The sequence below is a fragment of the Lepidochelys kempii genome, chromosome 20, assembly GCF_965140285.1.
Source record: "Lepidochelys kempii isolate rLepKem1 chromosome 20, rLepKem1.hap1, whole genome shotgun sequence".
Classification (NCBI taxonomy): domain Eukaryota; kingdom Metazoa; phylum Chordata; order Testudines; family Cheloniidae; genus Lepidochelys; species Lepidochelys kempii.
Window position 1 is genome coordinate 20697237 of NC_136399.1, and position 8785 is coordinate 20706021.

Sequence of the window (8785 nt, forward strand, 5' to 3'; positions counted from 1 at the left end):
ACAGAGATTTCACTGAGAAGCAGCAGATTTAAAATAACAACTAATCAAAGCCTTCCTGCTTCATGAGCTCGACTTACTGCAATGAAATTCTGAGCACCATAGCCTATGGAGGGAGTGTAGTTAAACCGCCTTCCTTTGGCTTCAAAGAAGTGGTGAAATAGGATGATCTTTTGTTGAAGAATCTAGCTTGGTGCTCAGGAGATCTGGGTTCAAATGTCCTCCCTACTACAAACCCCCTGTGGATGTGTCTACACTGCAAAGAAAAATCCCATGGTGCTGAGTCCAGGTCAATTGACTTGGATTTGTGGGGCTAGGGCTGTGGGGCAGAAAATACCAGTGTAGAGAGACATTCCTGCCCCGTCTTTGAAACCCAGTGATGGGGGAAGCTCCAGAGCCCAGGTTCTGCCTTGAGCAGGAATGTCTACACTGCTATTTTAGCCCCTCTGCCTGAGCCCCACGAGCCTGTGTCAATTGATCCGGTGCCACCGATTTTCCTTTGCCATGTAGACACACCCACAGGGAGTTTGTAGTAGTAATGCCATTTGAACCCAGATCTTCTGAGTTCCAAGCTAGATTCATTTCTGTACACATACCTTGTGTGACCCTGGCAGGTCCTTGTCCAGTTCTGGTGTCCTCACTTCAAAAAGGATGTCAACAAATTGGAAAGGGCTCAGAAAAGTGCTACCAGAATGATTTGAGGCCTGGAACCTCAAGAATTTCTCCAGGTCCCTTGCCATAAGGTTGGGGGGGTGTTATCTCACAAAAGTTTGGCAGGCTCTTCTAGGATTTGGAAAATTTAGATGCTTCTCCAGGTCCGTCAGAACTGGACATCTCTTGAGATAAGCTGACATCAAGGACATCAAGTTGTAATTACCCTGGAAACACCTTTCCTTGTAGCTTTGGCTGAAAACACAAAACATAGGGGTGTTCTAACAAACATGGCCTGGGTTCATGTCCCAGCTGGAGTGAGCAGCACTGGAGACCTTTAGCAATTTAGCCTTCAACAGCAATAATGAAACACACTAACAAATCACCAGAACCATTGGGGAGAGTGAGCGAATGGAGCCGCTAAATCAAAAACCAGATAGAGGCCCAGACCAACTCCCCAGATCTAGACGATCCCACCTTTCAGATCCGCATCTATGCTTTGCAACTGGTCATCGACTGAACAAAAATGCTTGGTTAGATCCTGTCTGAAGGGCACATCTTTACTGAAGCAAGAATAGATCAAAGGAAGAATTCAGCGCCACTTTAGATCTCAGCAGTGGAGATGATTCATAAAGAGGTGCAACCACCAGAAACCAAATGCATTTAGAAATACAGACATTATACATAATGATTAGGGGATTAGAGTAGGGGAGCAGGGCAGTTAGGACTCCTGGCTTCTTTTCTTCTGACTTGCAAGCTACAGCTTCACCAGTCTATGCCTCAGTTTCCTCATCTGTCAAACTGGGATAATAGTACTGAAATTCCTGAAAAGGTAGTGGGATGGTGTATAGTGCTTTGGGATCTTCAGATATAAGCAGCTTCAGAAACACAAAATGTTTTTATTCTGTGGCTCCTGAACTAATTAGCCAATTTGGCTACAAACCATCCTGGGCAGGGTAATTTGCCTTCTTTTATTGGATTATCTTCCTTCATTCTATACCATTTACTCCTGCTGAAAAAAATCCCTCGTGCTTAGCTCACTTGGACAGTGCAATGCCCATCAGTCCTTGAGAGTGGAAATAAATGGATTAAAAACTGACTAACTGATAGGTCTTAAAAAGTAATTGTAAACAGGGAATCTTCATTCAGCAGGAGTGTTTCCAGTGGGGTCCTGCAGAGGTCAGTTCTTGGCTCTACACTATTTAACATTTTTATCAAGGAGCTTGAAGAAAGCAAAATCATCACTGATAACGTTTGCGGATGACAAAAACTGGTAGAGTGGTAAATAATGAAGAGGACAGATCACTGATTCAGAGTGACCTGGATTGCTTGGTAAACTGGATCAAAGCAAAGAATATGCATTTTAATATGCAGCTAAATGTAAAAGTATGCAGTAGGGAACAAAGAACGTAGGCCACATTTACCAGATGGGGGAATCTATCCTGTGAAGCAAGACTGAAAAAGCTTTGAGGGTCGTGGTGTGGCTAATCAGCTGAACATGAGCTCCCAGTGCAACACTGTGGCCCAAACAGCTAATGTGATCTTGGGAGGCAGAAATAGGAAATCTCCAGTATTTGGCTCTGGTGTAACTGCTGGTGGAATCCTGTGTTCAGTTTTGGTGTCCACAGTTCCAGAAGAATGTTGATAAATGCAGAAGGTTCAGAGAAGAGCAGTGAGAATGATTAAAGGGTTAGAAAACATGTCATATAGCAAGGGAGTCCAGGAGCTTGATCTATTTAGCTTAATACAGAGAAGGTTAGAGAATCACTGGATTAAAGTACTACACAGGGAACAAATATTTAAAAATGGGCTCTTCAGCCTAGCAGAGAAAGGTCTAACATAATCTGTGGCTGGAAGTTGAAGCTAGACAAATTCAGACTGGAAATTTTGACAGAGGGTAATTAGCCATTGGAACAATAGACTATAGAATCATAGATATCAAGGTTGGAAGGGACCTCAGGAGGTCACCTAGTCCAACCCCCTGCTCAAAGCAGGACCAACCCCAGCAAAATCATCCCAGCCAGGGCTTTCTCAAGCCTGGTCTTAAAAACCTCTAAGGAAGGAGATTCCACCACCTCCCTAGGTAACGCATTCCAGTGCTTCACCACCCTCCTAGTGAAAAAGTTGTACCTAATATCCAACATAAACCTCCCCCACTGCAACTTGAGACCATTACTCCTTGTTCTGTCATCTGGTACCACTGAAAACAGCCTAGATCCATCCTCTTTGGAACCCCCTTTCAGGTAGTTGAAAGCAGCTATCAAATCCCCCCTCATTCTTCTCTTCTGCAGATTAATTAATCCTACTTCCCTCAGCCTCTCCTCATAAGTCATGTGCTCCAGCCCCTTAATCATTTTTGTTGCCCTCTGCTGGACTCTTTCCAATTTTTCCACATCCTTCTTGTAGTGTGGGGCCCAAACTGGACACAGTACTCCAGATGAGGCTCACCAATGCCGAACAGAGGAGAATGATCACATCCCTCGATCTGCTGGCAATGCTTCTACTTATACAGCCCAAAATGCTGTGAGCCTTCTTGGCAACAAGGGCACACTGTTGCCTCATATCCAGCTTCTCGTCCACTGTAACCCCTAGGTCCTTTTCTGCAGAACTGCTGCCGAGCCATTGGGTCCCTAGTCTGTAGCAGTGCATGGGATTCTTCCACTCTGCACTTGTCCTCGTTAAACCTCATCAGATTTCTTTTGGCCCAATCCTCTAATTTGTCTAGGGCCCTCTGTACTCTATCCTTATCCTCCAGCGTATCTACCACTCCTCCCAGTTTAATAACATCTGCAAACTTGCTGAGGGTGCAATCCACGCCATCCTCCAGACCATTAATGAAGATATTGAACAAAGCCGGCCCCAGGACCGACCCCTGGGGCACACCATTTGATACCAGCTGCCAACTAGACATGGAGCCATTGATTACTACCCGTTGAGCCGGACGATCTAGCCAGCTTTCTATCCACCTTATAGTCCATTCATCCAGCCCATTCTTCTTTAACTTGCTGGCAAGCATACTGTGGGAGATCATATCAAAAGCTTTGCTAAAGTCAAGGAATGACACGTCCACTGCTTTCCCCTTTATCAAGGGTCATGGTAGATTTTCCATCACTGACAATTTTTATAGACTGGACGTTTTTTTCTAAAAGATCTGCTCCAGGAATTCTTTTGGCAAAGTTCTCTGGCTGGTATTAGACAGCAGGGCAGACTAGATGATCACGGTGATTCCTTCTTACCTTGGAATCTCACCTTCTGTCTTTTATTTTTTAAAATCCTCTTTTCTTTAAAGGGGCTTCAATAACAGCAGTGGCTACAGCTGCTGGAAATGTTTGGAACAAAGGTTTTCTCATTGAAAAATGGCCTTTTTTAAAAGTAAGACAAAGTGGGTGAGATAATCTCTTTGATTGGACCCACTTCTGTTGGTGAGAGAGACAAGCTTTTGAGCTACACAGCACTTGTCTATCTTACCAACAGAAGTTTTTCCAGTAAAAGAGATCACCGCACCGACCTTGTCTCACTAATATCCTGGGACCCTCAGGATACTTTTCTAAAAGGCGATATTTTTCACCCCAAAATTGTTGCTGTTGAATTGTTGTGGTTTTTTTTATGAAAAATGGGCCTTTGGGATTTTTTTTTAACCATCAAAAAGATCATCAGAATTTTTCACTGAATGAAAAATGGGAGTTTTGTTCAATGACAATTCCTCCCAACATTTCAGTAAGGGGTTTTTGATTAAAAAAAAAAAAAAATTGGTGGTAGGGGGGAATTGTGAAATATTTTTACAAAGTGTCTCCTTTGAACACTTCAGAATGAAAGCAACCACACCATTTTTGGAAAGCTAGGTTTTCATTTTCCAGCCAGTTCTAGTGGGACCCCAGTTCTGAATTGTAATGTAGCAATCTGGGAGTAGAACCCAGCCCCACAGCTATGCAAAATCTATGGGTGTATGTGCGCATGCGAGAAAGGTTGCTTTACAGTATCCAGACTTCACTCTGGGGACTGTGGAGTGACGGATGCTTGCCTCACGTGTCTCCCTCTTGTATACTGATGTGCACCAGGGCACCTCCACTTTACCAGCTACTGTCTCTTCAGGAAACATGGAGAGGGCTCCATAGAGCCTCAGAGCAGCGCTTCAGGACAGAATGCATGCTGCCCGGTGGCTGTGCATCAAACACGTTAATGATGGGCCTGGGAAACTATGTTAGGAGTTAGATCAGAGCCCAGAGCACCAGCAGGTTTGGAGCAGGCTCCGATCCATCTGGCAGCGATGGGCGTGAGCCACTGAGTTTGGTTCTGGATCCTCCCAGGGTGCTAGTATATGAAGGGCGCAGCATAGTTTAGTGGGTAGGTGTAGGGCTCAGGAGAGGTAAATTCTGATCCCAGCTCTATCACTGAAAAGTCATTTCCCCTCTCTGTGCTTCAGTTTCCATTCCTGCTCTCGCCTATTTAGAGCGTACGCTCTTCGGGGTACTCTCCTATTATGTGCTTGTACAATGCCTAACACAATGGGGCCCCCGTTTTGGCTGAGGGCTATAGATGCCCAGGCACTCCACTGGTCCCCCTCTGAGCCACAGGGGATATGAGGATGTAACAGCCAGGGCCTGCAGAACTTTAGCTCCAGCTGCAGCAGCTCATGCATTTAGCCATGGACATCCGTGGGTCAGTCCCTGGGGTGCCAGCCAAGGGGCATGTTAACAAGAGCATGTAGCTTAGCTTTGCCTTGAGCGGAAACTTGGCCAAGAGTCTCTAAACTGAGCAACTAAATCAGTGGGTTAATTTTCAGAAATGCTGAGCGGGAACTGCTGGGGGCTCCGCCCTTCTGAAAGCCCAGCCACTCAGGTGCCCAACAGGGAACAAGTTGCCTAACTTTATGCAACCATTTCTGCAACCCCGATTCACACCTGAAGGCCAGAAGGGGCCCTTCGGTCACCTCTTGTGACCTACCGTGTGGCCAGAGCCCTAGGATTTCCCCCACTCCCCCCTGCATTAAAGATTGGGGAACTATCGCAGCCGCTGGTGCAGCAAGGGTGGGATTTGAACTCTGACTCTTCGACAACCTCCCCAGGGCGCTCAGTGCTAGAGCGGAAAGCTGCCCCAAGTGAGCGGCGGTACAGGGCTGCAGCTCAAGAGCAAAGATTTAAGGCTGGACTCCTCAAAGTCCCCACTGGGACACCTAAGACACCGCCATGCTTTCAGAAAGCCGGGGGTCTGAAGCTGCATTTCCTGGGGGCTTCCTGCCGAGGAGGGTGGGGTATAGCTCCCTCAGTGCGGGAGCTATACCCCACTGTTCACCTGTGCGGCCACCATCACTGCTCATCTGCGCTTTGCCTCTGTGTGTGCCTGGCTCTCACCTGCCCTGCATCCTGGTTTTCATCTGGGCACCCATAAGCACTTTATCAGACACTTCGTCCTTTTCCAGGCAGTTCATAGATCAGCGGCTGTTGTTATTCATATGAGTTAAACAGAAATAACATGCTTGGCTCCTAACCACCCAGATCCAAGAGCTTACAATCTATGCACTGGGAGGTACTGAATTTATTCTCCTGCAAAGACCCCTGACCACCTTCCCACCCACCCCACCCCCCTGTCCCCAAATGGCCCGATTCTACCTTCACATCAAGATCTCTATTCTTTTCCTTCTGCAAATCCCACATACCCCTTTTCCTCTGAGGCCTTCCTGCCCCCACCACACTTTGAAACATCACTCGTCTCTAATGCACAGGGCTGTAATCCCCGTCCCGGGGAGAAAGCCCCCCATACACTAGCAAAGCTCTGGGTTCCCATCCCAGCCTGGTTCCCCATCTCTGCCTGGATCCAATGCTGCATGAGCCCTCCGCCCCCTGCAGCATCTTGAGTGGTGCTCAGCTAAAGAGCATCCGGTGGTCCAGGCGCCATTATCTCGGGGATAACGATGCCAACAGCACGATCAGCGGCATTGCTGGCCCGGGGGCGGTGGGAGGAGGAAAGATCTTTACACCTCCAGGGTTAGATGCTGCACAGCAATTACACTGTGGAGCCTGGGCTGGGGGAGGGAGGGGCGTCTGGGCCGCAGCGCTGCCTCGAAACAGGTCTCAGGCAGCCCATCCATCACGGGGCGGGTGGCCGATGCTTAAAAAATAACGGGGCCGGGGGGGAAGAGAGCAGGGTGTCCAGATCACATGACCCTTCTGGGCCAACAGGAGGCGGGTAGGTATGGGGAAGAGCTGATAGGCTGCTGGCTGAGCGGTACTGGGAGGACGCTGGGATGACCTGGAGGTGACCTTGTTCTCCTCCCCCCCCCCAAACTATATGCACAGCTGCAGGGCATTCTTCCCAGCTGCCCCTCTTTCCCCTTCCACCACTCACTCCATCAGCCTGCCCTGTTCTCTTCCACTCGCCATAGCTTCCTGTCCTGAGCTCATCCCAGGAACAGCTTAACTAGATCCTCTTCTCACACACTAAGGAGGCGTCCGCGCAGGCCAAGGGGGGTGCGGGGGGAGCGGGGTACGGTCCGGGCACTGATTCTGGCCAGTGCGCCCACTCCCTGCAAACTGTGGCTCCCCTGAGGTGGATCCATATTCAGCAGTCAGTGTAACTGGCAGACGGGCTGCACCGAGTTCCTGCTGGGTGGCGTGTCGAGGAGGGGAGGAATCCGGGAAGTCTGTCTGTCTGTCTGTCCATCCTCATACATCCCCTTTCTCTCTCCGTACACACCCACCTATCAGTCTATCCATCCCCCCCAGACACACCTAGCTAGAGAAGTTTTTATCCCATTCGTATCCCCATCCAGGTATAGGGTCTATACATCTGTCACGGAGTGTGGGGGAGTCAGGGCCCTGCACCCCCCACGTCCTGTGATTCACCGTGACTCTCAGCCAGCCAGTAAAACAGAAGGTTTATTAGATGACAGGGAACAGAGTCAAAACAGAGCTTATAGGTACAGAAAACAGGACCTCTCAGTCAGGTCCATCTTGGGGGGTAGGGAGCCCAGACCCCGGTTCTGGGCCTCCCTCCATTTCCCCAGCCAGCTCCAAACTGAAACTCCCTCCAGCCCCTCCTCTGGCCTTTGTCCCTTTCCCGGGCAAGGAGGCCACCTGATCTCTTTGTTCCCCAACACCTTCAATTGGCACCTTGCAGGGGTGGGGCCCAGGCCATCAGTTGCCAGGAGACAGGGTGTCGGCCATTCTCTGTGCAGACAGCATCACACCTGCCCTCTAGGGCTCTGCAACAATCACACACCCTTATCCCACCACCTAGATACTTAAGCAATGCCTAGGGGAAACTGAGGCACCCACACAGTATTCAGAGGAAACATTAAGAACATTCCCACTTTGTCACAACATCCCTGGCGTAACTCCACTGAGGTCAAAGGATTTACATCAGAGATAAAACCAGCTCTGGTATTAGCAATGTCTGGATCCTGGAGCTCCATGCACGGGGAGCCCTGGAGCAAAGCAGGAGGCTGACTCCGCCGCCATCCCCCTTTGCATGTGGATGGATTCAATGGTGCTGGCTTGGTTGCCTCCCTAACACCTGCCCCTTTTTTCTAAGGCGAGCACCGAGGAGCCGAGACGTGCAGCGTGGGGGAGATTCCGTATGCAAAGCGCTTCGGGAGCCTTTCCCCGGCGTAGTCATTTGCCACCTTCCAAAGGAACCACTTGATTTCTCTGCTTGCTCTTTACATGTGATTCTTGTAAAAAGAATGGTACAGAGGCAGGGCTTGTGTGCGTGCGCGTGTGTTTACGTGTGAGTGAGCCCGGGTGTGTGCACATGTGCCTGTGTGCACACTCATCTGTGTGTGTGCGTGTGTGTGTGTTCATGTGAATCAAGGCGGTGACACCCCCTGAAAACACAGACCAGACCCAAACCTGGCCTGGACCTGTTCTGAGGCTGTGAAATACACAGGTGCTTTTTAATTTTAAATCTCCAGGGCTCAGTTCTGCTCCTTTGACTGGCAAACAGCAAGCGTGGGCCCTCTCCTCTTCCCAGCTCAGGTCAGTAGCCACTGGAAAAAACTGGGTTTCAAAAGATTTCCAGATTGGCTCAGCAGACCGGAGAGGCTGGGACAAACGCAGCCAATTCCACCCCCTGCCCCACACCCTTTATTCATGAGTCTCTGAGACTTTGTCTGGATCACCACTCAGTGGGTCTGAGGTCA